This window comes from Gavialis gangeticus, unplaced genomic scaffold, assembly GCF_001723915.1.
Source record: "Gavialis gangeticus isolate Ggan-Ray unplaced genomic scaffold, GavGan_comp1, whole genome shotgun sequence".
NCBI classification, from domain to species: domain Eukaryota; kingdom Metazoa; phylum Chordata; order Crocodylia; family Gavialidae; genus Gavialis; species Gavialis gangeticus.
The window spans coordinates 116,409,765-116,422,763 of NW_017729022.1; the positions used below are offsets into that span (position 1 = coordinate 116,409,765).

The 12,999-nt window shown below is 44.2% G+C and overlaps 1 protein-coding gene across 1 annotated transcript in view; it reads left to right on the top strand.

Moving 5' to 3' along the window:
- The first annotated feature begins 414 nt into the window (after positions 1-414).
- CRACR2A (calcium release activated channel regulator 2A) overlaps positions 415-12,999 on the top strand; it is a 126,849-nt gene continuing 114,264 nt past the window's right edge. The window contains exon 1 of the mRNA XM_019516026.1: positions 415-507. The gene's annotated coding sequence lies outside the window, so the exon portion shown is untranslated. The remainder of the gene's footprint in view (positions 508-12,999) is intronic.

Consider the following 12,999-nt stretch of genomic DNA (forward strand, 5'->3'; position numbering starts at 1 on the left):
CCCTCCGCCACGTTTCCAAGTCCTGGAGCAGCCCGTGCTTGCGGGGGCCCTTCCGCCGGCCGCTTGCGGCCTCACAAGCGCTTAGCGGTTAGGCTGGGCGGGCGGCCCGGCAAGGTGGGCAGAGGCGGGCGGGAAGCCGAGGGCCCCCTCAGGCGGCTCGGAGCCCGCCGCCACGCGGGGAAGTGCCCGGCGCTGCTGCCCCGCGGGCCGGGAGGACGGAGGGAGGAAGGCGGCCCTAGCAGCCCCGATCCCGCCCCGGGCCGCGCTGTTTGCGGAAGCGGCGGCGCTGCTCCGTGGCCGGGCGGCGGGAGCGGGTAAGCGGGGCCGCCCCCAGACAGACACTCCTTTCCCTCTCGGTTGTGCCCGGCACGCTGCGGGGTGGGGCTGAGAGCCCAGCTAAACACGGCGGAGGAGGACGGGCACTGCCTGGGCACCCGCTTACTGGGTCTCGCTGAAAGAGCGGCTGCAGTGTCAGACCCGGGAGGTAACCCGGGAATTGGGTGAGAGGTGAGGAGGGGCCTAGCGGTGGGGTGGGGTGGAGCTGGACAGGTTTTCCTGCGGGAGGCGTGGAGGGACCTGCTGCACACCCGCGTGCACTGGGAAGCCGAGGTGGTATTGCTCCCCTGCCTAGCTAGCGTGGAGGGAAGAGCAGCTTCCCAGCGCCAGACCCCGAGGTCACCTGCCCAACAACTGTCTTGCATTCATTCACACGCTTGTCTTGTTGGCATTCGAGACGGTTGTCTTGCCCCTCTGCCTGGTTGAGAGCGAAGCAGGCAGCGGATGCAAGGCGTTGAGATGATCTGCTGAACAACGTCTTGCATTGGGAAGCTGAGCTTTCCTTGGACCTGCTACCTAGTCGGGATAGGGTTAGACAGGCTTTCACATGTGAGGCACTGAGGTGACCTGTTGAAGTGTGGCTGTCTTGCATTTGACTCGAGCGCAGCTAGGGAGTGGGTCAGAGAAAAGCTCGGCTTTCCAATGCAAGACGTTCTTCAACGGGTCACCTCCATGCCTTGCATTCATGGTCTTGATCCACTGCCTAGTTCAGACAGTTAGACAAGCTTTCAAAGGTGACCTGCTAAAGTATGTCTTGCATTGGGAAGCTGAGCTTTTCGTGAACCCACTGAGTGTTGGGATGGAGTTGAGGCGAGCTTTCCGAGGCGAGACATGCTTCTGTGGGGCACCTCCATGTCTTGCCTTTGGAAGCTTGTCCTAACTCTCTCCCAGCTATGCGGTGGGTCAAGACAAACTTTTGAATGCAAGGGACGGAGGTGACCTGCTGAAGAATGTCTTGCATGTGAAAGCTTGTGACTCTATCCCAAAGAGTTGAGGCAAGCATATGAATCCAAGACTTTCTCCAGCAGGTCACCTCAATGCCTTACTTTTGAAAGCTTGTCTTGACCGTGTCCCAACTAGGCAGTGAGTGCAATAAAAGCTCAGCTTCCCAATGCAAGATGTTCATCAACAGGTCCTCTCAATGTATTGCATTCAGAAGCTTGTCTCGACTGTATCCCAACTAGGTAGTGGGTCCAGTAAAGCTGTCATCTTAAGAAATCCTTGCCTCTCACAATTCCTAGACCCTCATGGGTACAACATCGCTCTAACATTATAACATCTCTTCCAGCAAGAGAAAACAAGCAGAGGCAAGTTTATTAAAAAAACAAAACCAAAAACCCTCAGCTCCACACATTTGAAAACTTGTCTAACTGTCCCAACTATGCTGTGGGTCCAGTGAAAGGTATCGCCTAAGGGCCATGTTATGTGTTTAAATTAAAGCTGGATAGCGACGAGCTATTGAGTTGTTGCACATTTTCAAGCACTAACTTTATAGCTGGTTAGCTCTCTTTATAGCTGAATAGTGATTTTTTTATGGTATGAAAGTTACTTTGCACCTGTGGCTGGTCTAAATTTATTGCATGATTAACTAGTTAATTGTATAACTTACATAAGCGTGTAGGAGAGGTCCTAAGAAATCCTTGCCTCTTGCATGGCATTGTGGGCTGATCATTGTGTTCAGTATAGGGTCAGACATCAGTGAACCCAACTTGGTTTCATCTACAAAAGTGATTCATCTTGTGATTCAAAACAGACTTGAGCAGAAAAACTTAATTCATCAAGCAGCTTTGACTCTGCAGACTTTTCTTTAGTCTGCAAGGTAACGCTGCTTCTCTCTTCTTTCCTCTGGGTCCATTGGGCTTTTCATTTTGGTTTTGTTGAGTGTCAAATGGTAACTACATGGAGGAGCTCAGTACACCTTGTTGGCCATTTTCCCCTCCATTTGGCTCTAACATTTTTTTTTTCTTGTGGAGTTACTCTCCACTGCCCTGTAAGGTTGGGATGGGGGGAGATTCTGAATCTTTGTTTTTACACAAAGACAACTAGTTAAATGTCAGTTACAAACCTAGGCATGAAGCATCCATATCATAGCACGGACAGCTTAAAGCTGAGGCCCTGTTTCCTGGAGAAATTCCTCTTATGATGCTTTCTGGAGTTGGGCAGGGAACTTGTAGATGCTTTAGCTCCATGAACTCAGGAACTTCAATGAGCTTTTTGGAGTTTGTTAGTGTACAGTGTACAAGTGTACAGTGAGGCATGGGTCCCACTGGAGATGACACAATGCAGTGTGCTGGTGCAATAAAGGAGGAAAAAGGTGGGTCTGCTGCCTAAATACAGGCTTCAGTGTTTTTTCTGTTGGACCATAAGGTTAGGAGGCATAGCTGGGCAGCTCCATGCCCTGAGCAGCCTTGAAAAACCCAGGGCAGTGCCAGCTGCCATGGTGCCACTGCAGTTATGGCTATCTGAGCACTTTTCCCTTCTCCCCCTCTCTTCCCATTGCCCCCTTCCTAGCCCCCCACAGAGGCTATGCCCAGGGCTGCTCCCCTGGTTCCCCACTTTCTCCTTCCTACTTTAGACTATTGCTCTTGCAGCAAAAAATGGTGAGGATGATCTGAGTGTGGAATCTGGGCATGCTTCTTGTGAAGGGCTCGCACCATCTCCCCCTGACATGAAGGCTGGATGATGGGTCTTGAGGTATCCTGCTCACTGCCTCCCCTTAGGGAGGTACAAGTAAACAACAGAACTAGTGCCACCCTGCATGACTGACTTGGTTATGAGTGATCCAAATTTTACTTGCAGGTAGGAGTTAGGAGATCTCTGCACACACCTGTGTGGAGAGAATCTGGTTGAAACTCACCTGGAGATTGAGATTGAGACTGCAGGCACAGATCTGTCCTGCTTTCCCATTCTCCCCACTTCAGAAACACCAATTCCAGGCCAAATCTGCTTTGGTCTGCCCAGAAAATAGAAGACTTCCCACAGGGACAAATGTTTGATCACATTTCCAGGTAGCCCTGACAAAATCATAATTCTATGATATACAGAAAATTAGGGTTGGAAGGGACCTCAGGAGGTCATCTAGTCCAACCACCTGCTCAAAGCAGGACCATCTCCACCCCTGCCAAGGCTTTATCTAGGCTGGTCTTACAAACCTCCAAGGATGGACTTTCTGGGTAACCTATTCCAGTGCTTTACTAGCCTCCTAGTGAGAGTTTTTTCTGGTATCTAACCTAAACTTCCCTTGCTGCAACTTGAGACCACTGCTCCTTGTTGTCATCAGCCACCACTGAAAACAATCCAGCTCCATCCTTTTTAGAACCACCCTTCAGGTAGTTAAAGGCTGCTATTAAATCCCTCCTCAGTCTTCTCTTCTTCAGACTAATAAACCCAGTTCTCAGCCTCTACTCAGAAGTCACACACCCCAGCCCCCTAACCATTTTTGTTGCCCCTTGCTTGACTCCCCAATTTGTTCATATCCTTTCTGTAGTGGAGGCGCGGGGGTCCAAAACTGGGCACAGGACTCCAGATTTTGCCTCACTAGTGCTGAATAGAAGGAAATAAACACTTCCCTCACTGCTGGCAATACTTTTACTAATGCAGTCAAGTATGCCATTAGCCTTCTTTGCAATGAGGGCACGCTGTTGGCACATATTCAGTGTATTGTCCACTGTAACCCCCAGATCCTTTTCTGCAGAATTGCTACTTAGCCAGTTGGTCCCCAGCCTGTACTGGTGCATGGGCTTGTTCCATCCTAAATGCGTGACCTCAGACTTGTCTTTACTGGCGTACTGTCCTGGTATCACCCAGAACAGTTCCTCTGGATGAGATTATGTATATATTCAGAGAGAAGAAAATTTCTGCTGCCTTGACAGCCTTGCACATATTTTTATAAGCTTGTTTCTCCTACATCAAGCCAATTCCAACCACTCCCTCTTACCCCTTCCCCTTTCCTATACATCAGCCTCTTCCTCTGTCCCCACCTCCCCCTTTAGCTGTTAGTCATTGCCTTCCAAATTATTCTCTATCCACCTTCCCTTCTGGCTTTGAAACTTGGCTCTCCTTATTCCTCTCCTCCTTGCAGCCACTCCCTCCTCATTCTCAGCAGTTCAAATGCCAGGATGACATCTTACTTGATCTTTCAGTTTCCTACTTCCTCCCTATCACTGCCCTAAGATTTAGCCTTGCATAAATCTTCCCTTTAACTAAAATAGGCTTTTGCTTGTACTTTTCAGTCCTAAACATTGCTCCCTTCTCATCTCTTAGTTGAGGTCTCTCTCTCCCGCTAACATCACTTCACCTTCATCACTGCTTGATAGCCCAGTGGTTCCACAATCACCAGTCCATGTCTATGTCCATATCCACTACTTCTCTGTCATTCACATCTCCTCTGCCCTGCTCTCTCTTCCTTAAACTGTATTATCAGTTCGGTCCTCTTCACTGCCAGGAACTTTTTCATGTCTGCATTCCATCATAAAACTTATCCATCATAAAGCTCACCAATACCCAGCTCCATCTCATCCCGTTCCCCACACCTTCCATTTGCTTCTTTCCTCCTTGCCAGCTGGGGGGGCGGGCATCTGGAGAGAGAACCTCATGTCTTTTCAGAGTTTCTCCATTGTAAATTCTCTGCTGCTTCCTGGTCTCAGTTGCATATTCATAACCTTTGACTCAAGAAATCAGTGCACAAGGCAGTTGCTAGTCTGACCATGCCATTTGCCCCAGTGGAGTCTGTACTGGCTCCTCACTGTCAGCCATGTCAAGCATGCGTTCTGGTTCTTATCTTCTAGGCCCCTTCACTCCTTAGCGCTTCCTTATTTGTCATCTTTATCATTTTGTCACGTTGCCTTGATTCTGTCTGCTCCAGAAATGTGATACCAGCTTTTATCACCCACTGGTCTATTTCTTCCCTTTGCATCCTTTTGTGCCATCTGCCTTTCATGGGACATCCTCCTCAAACACACTTCCCAGCCCTTCAAATCTATTTTCAGAATAGCCCAACTATTTGACCAGGATGCCTTGGAAAACTAGAAACTTATTTGAGTTAATTTATGTCAGTAGTGACTCTAGATATTTATCTGGCCAGCATAAGCACTTTTTCTCATTGTAGTTTTCTGTATCTTTCCTCCTTTGTTCCTTCAAATAGTGTGGTTACACCCTAGGTCTGTCAGCTGTGCTTAGTGCAGAGATCAGTACTGCTTTCCTAATCTCATTCACATATTTCCTTTGTTGCAGGTCTTCTACGTAGAAATGTAGCCTGAAGTTAGAGGCAGGTCCTATACAACCTGTTGGAGCCTAGGGGTGATCCTGTTCCATCCTCTTCAATGCCCAATAACATTAACATGCCTATTTTTGTAGTGCACCATCACCTTAATATTGAAGCTAAGTCATAGAAATCAGCAAGTAGAAAGAGTTACTTTTCATCTTTTGCATCTTGATCACTCTTAGGTACCAAATGGTGAAATAGGTCTTCCTCCCTTTTCATTAGGCCATCAGTCAAGAAGTCCTCTGCTTGTTCAGAATGGTTCCCTAGAGACAGATGAAAGCAATCCACAGTTTCCAGTTTCCATGGGCAGGTGCTAAAATAGTTCCTCTAAAGTACCACAGAGGTGTGCCCTCACGTCAAAAGAAATGAGTAAAAATCAGGGCATGATAAAAGTGTAAACTCCATCTGGACTGTCCCAATCTACAGCTTAGTCTAAATACAAGAGCCAGAGTATACCCACTTATCAGTCTGGAGAAGCCAGTTACTCTGTGGAGATCAATGGAGATACATTAGCAGGGTATTTGGTCCTCTGTCTGAAGTCCTTCTTAGCTACTACTTAGAATCTTCCTTATTCCCATTTCATTTTTATAAGGAGCCATTGTTGTCTACTGTATTTGGCAACATGTGGAGAGCTGTTACTGCTGCTTTCCTAGCCCAATAAGTAGACAGTAAGCTATTGTTTTCTATTACAATTAGAAAGACATTTTTCTTCTCCAGTGTGTGAACTACAGTACTTTTTCATCTTTTGCTCATCTTTGTTGTTTTTTAATAATATTAAACAACACAATAAGACAACACTGAAAAACATGATCAGAGACAAAGGCTGAACATGAATTAAAGAATAATGTACAATTGGCAAAGATTTCTGGAGATGCAGCTTGATCATTAGCACTTATTCAAAGGGGGAGAAAAGGAAATAAAGATTCAGAGACTGCTGAACCCTGATGCTTACAAGTGCGTGTCTATTGATCATTTTCTCAAACAAATCTCTGACCCTCTTTAACAAGCTTGTGCACTAAGGGAAAGCTGCTGCTAGAAATATCAGCTACAAAGATCTATCATATCCAAAACAGTGCAATCTGGATATTTCTTTCCCCCCACTCCCCTCCTCTCCCACTTTTTTTTGTCTTTTTTAAAGAAAATCTTAAAAGATATTCTGAAATGGGTACTAGGTTCAGGTCTTCAGAGGTATTTGAGTACTGAATTTCCTGTTTATTTCAATGAGAACAAGGTGCCTAAATTCACATTTGAAGATGTGGATTGGGGTGAGCTAGGAACAGATGTTAGGCCAGGCAGCTTTTCATCCCCAGGTTGCCCCTTTGAGCATGGTCCAGGCTGCAAATGAATGAATATTGTTTTCATCTTGTGCTTATTGTTGCTCTTTGACTTATCTAGGCAGTATTTGAACCATTCTAGGAAGGGTGCATAACTTGTGCTCAAAGAGTATTAATTGAGGGCTCAGTGTCAAACTGGGAGGTAGTATAAAGTGGAGTTTTCCAGGTGGCTATCGTGGTACTGCTCTGTGGGGGTTACAGTGGAATATGAGTTAACACTGTGTTGTTGTATTCTGGCATGTACTAACATGAGTTTCTTATGCCAGTCATAAAAAGTAATTCTTCGATTCAGTTCAATTCAGCACAATACTGGTGAGACTTTACCTGGAGAACTGTGTCCAGTTTTAGTTACCATGCTTCAGGGAAGATGTAGATAAATTGGAAAGGTCCAGAGCTGAGCAACAAATAAATAGACATGGGGAAAACAAGAAATACAGGGTGCCTGTACATACACGAGCATAGAGGGTGTTCCAATGCACTGTAATTACAGCAAGTTGAAGCAGACTGGAGTCAGCTGGAGCATGGTAATATCATGCTCCAGCCAGCCTCCGCATTTAATGTATCAGTGTCCTCATGCTTCAAAAAGGCGGTGGGGGTGTTTTGTCTGAAGCTCCATCAATGAACTTTAGTTCAAGTGCCCCCACTGCCAGTTTGAAGCATGGCGATGCTGATACATGAGATGCTGTGGCACTTTAATTGGAGCACCTCTTGGAGCCACTCCAATTAAAGTGCTGTCCTCCCCTACCCTGGAGCATGTGTAAAAGTGCTTACAGTAAAAGCTTGGAAGAATTGGGATTATTTAGTCTACAGAAAGGAAGACTCCGAGGGGAAGGGTTTGAAAACTGCCTTTAAATACAAAAAGGTTTATTACGAAAGAACATGATGGTCAGCTATTCTTTGTGTCTGCAGAGAGCAAGACAAAAAATAACGGGCTTAAATTGCAGCAAGGAAGATTTTAGGACATTAGGAAACATTTTCTAACTATATTGGTAGTTAAACCCTGGAATAGATTACCTGGAGAAGTTGTAGAAGCTTTGTCAAAAGTTTTTAAGTGCAGGTTAGGTAGTCACTTGACTAGGATACCTTAGGTAGCAGTGATCTGCCCTGAGTACCGGTTTGGACTAAATGACCTTGTGAGATCTCTTCAAGACCTCTCTTCAATTTCTATGATGTATTCTGGCATCCAGCAAAAGCCTTCAGTATTCAGTGACATGTGTGATAGAGTTTCATAAATATTTCTTATGTTCCTCTTGCTTCTCTTACAAAATGGTGAGACTTGAGTCACCAAGGTACCTGAAGTATATCAGCACCCCTGCTATTAGCTTTTTTGGGAGCAGGTTTTCAGAACTTCTGAGTTTTTATGAAGGCACCTTGCTGAAGTGGCTAGATTGAGTTCACTGCAAAGTTTACTGCTTTCAACAGGAGCTGTAGGGCACTGAGCAAACATCTGGCCGCTTTGGAGGGTGCCTTAAATGGGTACTGGGCTTTTCTGCTGTTTTAGGTGTAAATAGTCTGTTTTGAGGTCAGGCTCCCCTCCACATTCTGGATAAATCAGCCTGCTACAGAGGAGATCCTGATTAGTCTGCAAGTTGCAACTCTACCCTCCCCTTCTTCTGCTTGAGTTCAGACTAAAATAGCTAGCTACAGTAAAAACTGCGTTAACAACCGGCACTTCATTAGCTGGAAAACTCTATTAACTGGCATCCAAGTGATACGGCAAAAGCAAAACCATAAGTACCACTTCCGGGGGACTTCCTGTTTCGCCGCCGCGAGCCGAGTTTTTCTTCACCACTTTTTTGGCCCACAGTCCAGGGCAAAGCAGCCTTCGAAGGGAAAAAGCAGCCTGTGCAGGGGGCCCCCTACCCTGTCCCCGGCACACTGACGCCAGGGTGTGCACCAGACGGTGCACATTTGATTAACCAGAATATTTGATTAACTGGCATCCCCCATTCCTAGAGGTGCCAGATAACAGAGTTTTTACCGTACCTCTCTCCTGCTCTTTTAATAGGTAGAGGCCTTCAGGGATGTCAGTCTATTACCTCTAGGACTCAATTCACTTGGTATATTTTCACACAGCTGTGGTAAAAAAAAAAATCTTAATTATAATAAGTGTAATAGATTTAATAGAGTATAAAAGACAATATGGCAAAGCACTTGAGTTAATTGAGAAAGTTGTCATGAGTGAGTAGAAGACAGTCATTTTTCTGAGTGATGCCATTTGCTAACCTGCCCATACTCAAAACGCATCCAATACCATAGGAGAAGGAAGTAACTTATTTTTTTCTTTTTTTAGAAATATGAAAAAGAATAAATGCCAAACTAAGGAGAGGGAGAGGGGTCAATAGCTTTCCTAACTTATCCAGTTTTATGCAAGGATGAAACTTTGATTCTCCTTTACCCATCCAAGTCGAGAGGAATTTTGCCATTGACTTCAACAGAGCCAGATTCTTACTCCCTTCCATCCTGTGCTCGGAGAAAATGGAACAAAAAATGCTGCCTTAATATTGAGTTTGATTGTCTTGCTTATGTTGTAAACAGGGCCAACTGTATCAAGGGCCTGTGGAATTGTAAGCGTAAGACAAATGGGTAAAGGAGAATCAAGCTGCGTTATGGAATTGTGTTACTGTATCAACACAACTACAGAGCATAAGTAGCTACCCTTATCTTTTTATTTCAGGCATCCTCCCACCAATGCTCTTTTACACTATATTGGTTTCTTAGTTCATTTTCTATTGTCACACAGTCTTTGAAAAGATCAAGATCCTTTGGGGAGATGGCCTGTGCTGTGGTTAGGGTGAAGGTACTTTTTTTTTTATCGCTGCACAGAAATGACTTGTTCAGATAGACTTTCCTGCCACAGCAGTAAGTATGCGGCTAGCACAGAAGCAGACATATTAAAAAAAATGTCATCACATAGACGCAGGTTGTTAGGAGGTGGTATAGGACTGTGTTGCTGCAGTGACCTGCTGCAGCACTGCAGAAGAGAAGCATACATTGCTCCATAGAGCTAGTCAGACCATTCCCCTATGGAGTTAGTCATAGTAACTCTAGCCCAGGAATACAATGGATGGTCTCTACTGTTAGACTGGCATGTTACAAGCTAGTCTGCCATACCACATGCCCACGCTATAGGAAATGTGCGTCTTTTCTAGAGTAAGTAACTGCCATTCCCCAACCATTCTTTCCACAGTCCCCACTATTTCAGCAGAAAGTTGAGTTATTAAAACCTGGTCCTTGAGGCTAGTGATGAGGTATGTGCTCCACACTGGGTCTTGTCCAGTCCTCCTTTATTCAGAGGCATTTCACCATGGAGGTTAGCAAAGAAAGGAACAGGAATAGAAGCGGAGATTATGTAAGCACGCTTCCAGAACTAGTCTGACTAGCGTTCTTGTGGACAGGAAACAGACATTATAATTCCATTTGCAAACAGCAGTGAATTGAAAGTCCAGTAGGAATCCATAGTGATACACTGCTCCTTGTGATATACAAGTGTTTTTGCATAGCTGAAGGACACACAGCCAGCTAATCAAACACTGATAAGTGAGTTTGTGTGTAGACATTTTCCACGTCCTGGAGCCAAACCATACAGAACAAACAGCACTGAGGTCATTCTTACATCTCGTTCATAGGTAAAGAAAGCAATTTAAAAAACATGCCAGGCTTTATAGCAGCAGCAAACAACAGCCTAACAAGTGGGAGAGGTCTGCTCCTCACCCATATAGTCCTTTCTCGCGCATACTGTATAAATGAACTGGCAAAGAATATGGAAGTGCCTGTAATAGGTCATTGACACAGCTGAAGATCAGATCCTTTGCTGCAGTACAGTTCCACAGAAGCTGGTGATAGAGGCAGCAACATTGCTCTGTTGAGGGCTTTTTTTTGTTTATTTGTTCTGACAAAAAATAGACTTGTGATCAAAATGAAAGTTTAATTTGCATCCAGACTTTCAGTTAGGGTGAAATTTTAAATTTTGGTGAATAGCTTGAAATCAGAAACAGTTTCAGTTATTAGAAACTAAAAACATTTTAGATTTCATCCTTTTTGTTTGGTTTGGCTTTGTTCTGTGTTTTAATTAAAAGTTCAAAAATGTTTATGGAAACTTACAGAAAAAAACTTCCATTCCCCCCACCTGTATAAATGACCTATTAAGATGTTTTAGTTGATGGACCTATGCCAGCTTTCACTGTGAAAGTCAACCACCTTATCCTTTATGCTGAAAAAAATTAATTTGGAATTAAAAGGAAGAAAAAACAACACTCATGGGAAGAGATGAGTGTTGTTTCAATAGTAGGTATATGTCTAGTAGATTAATATGCCCCAATCCATTCTTGTCAAGGGCCTACACTGCATGTTACCTCTTCCAATAATGTAATTTTGTATTTTGAAGTTTCAAATTTGTATTTGCTACTTGGACCACTGTCATATAAACACATTATGGAATTGGAAGAACTCAGCTTAATGTTGGTTTCACTTTGCTTGGAAGTGTGTTTTGCTGCTGCCCAGTCTTCTGACCCTATTTGCATGATGGTACTTGTGATAGATGACTTTATATCTTTCATTGAACGTGTTCTGTTTGGGAAAAAATTTGAAGTGATGGTGAAAGACCTAATAAAAAATTATCTTCCTGAATATGTTGCTACTGTTAATGACCTGACATCTAGAAAAACAAATGTTACTCTACAAGTAGTGGCTGGAAGTCAGTGACATGTTTGAAATGCATTGGGTGGCTCCTGGATAGACTCCCTAGTGGATATACACTCATATCCTTTAAAGTTTACAGTGTAAACCACCACTCAGGACTCTTAGTGAAAAGGGCAGGAATTGTGAAGGGTAGGGACTCTGAAATATCTTTTCACTCTTGGAGGCATGTCAGGGATGAGGCATGCTTGGGGACAGTGTTGGAAAAGCTAGCCCTGCAGAAGATTTTGTTCTCCCATCTTGCCAAGTCAGCACTTCTTGCCTGTATTAAAATATAATTTTTTTAGAGCAGCGTTATAATTTCCTCTTTCTCTAGCATAAAATAAGACAGGGAGATTTTTTTTACATTGACATACATTGAACTTTATTTAATTGCTGAGATGCTTCTGATTTCCTTCTCAAAAATAATTAACTGCCTTAAACTGATTCTTTTAAATCAACCCATACTGTCCTCAACAGTAAGAAATCCATTCCAAGCAGCTCGTGTTAGGGGACAAGGATTTTGCAGGGTATGCCTGGGAGAGCACTTACATTTTACCCAAACAAGGGTTGCATTAACACCTTACAAGGAGCCCAGGAAAGGAGACTCCCACCCGAACATGGGCAGGAAATGTCTTTTTGGACTTGTGGGCAAGGAACATTTGAGATCCACAGATTTTCCTGAAAATTAAACCAAGACTGTGTGGATCAAGTGGAGCATACATGCGTGGATTATAGTCTTGTCAGGCTTAGTTCTGTCTTCGGGTGCAAGATTTTCCTTCATTTTGTTTTAATACTTACTTCCTACAAGTTCTCTATGTGGCCTTGGTTGGGAAAAGTTTGGATGCTCCCTGAATTTGGTGCAATACTCTCATCCTATTCCAGTCTAGATTAGGTGGGGGAGATCTTCAGGGTCAGTGATGGGCTTCTGTAGACAGACTGCCCAAAGCTCTTGGTAGCAATTCGCAGTTATGCTTTCTGTGTGGCTCAGTTTCATGAATCCCATCCAGAGACAGATGAGGAATGGAGTATGGGGCTCCTGTATCATTTCTACCAAAGGTTTTTAAAAAAAAAAAATCTAACCTACTTTGGATTCTTTAGTGCCGACCTATCCCTTGCCTTTGGTGTCTGTTTTATTGTCCAGGTGCACTTACAAGCCAGGCCCCGAGATTACACACAAACCCAAACCATACTTACGTGCTCGGAAGGCGGCGCAAGACTGTAACAACACAAGTTCAGTGCTCATAAACTACTTTTAAAATGGCCAAAATGAGTTTAAGATTAATCTGGATGGATGTAGTGTCAGATTTAACTAATTTAAATTAAATTGGTTTATTGAGTTTCTGTCCCAGATCCCCTCCAGATTCAAGTTAATTTACAGTCCCCCAG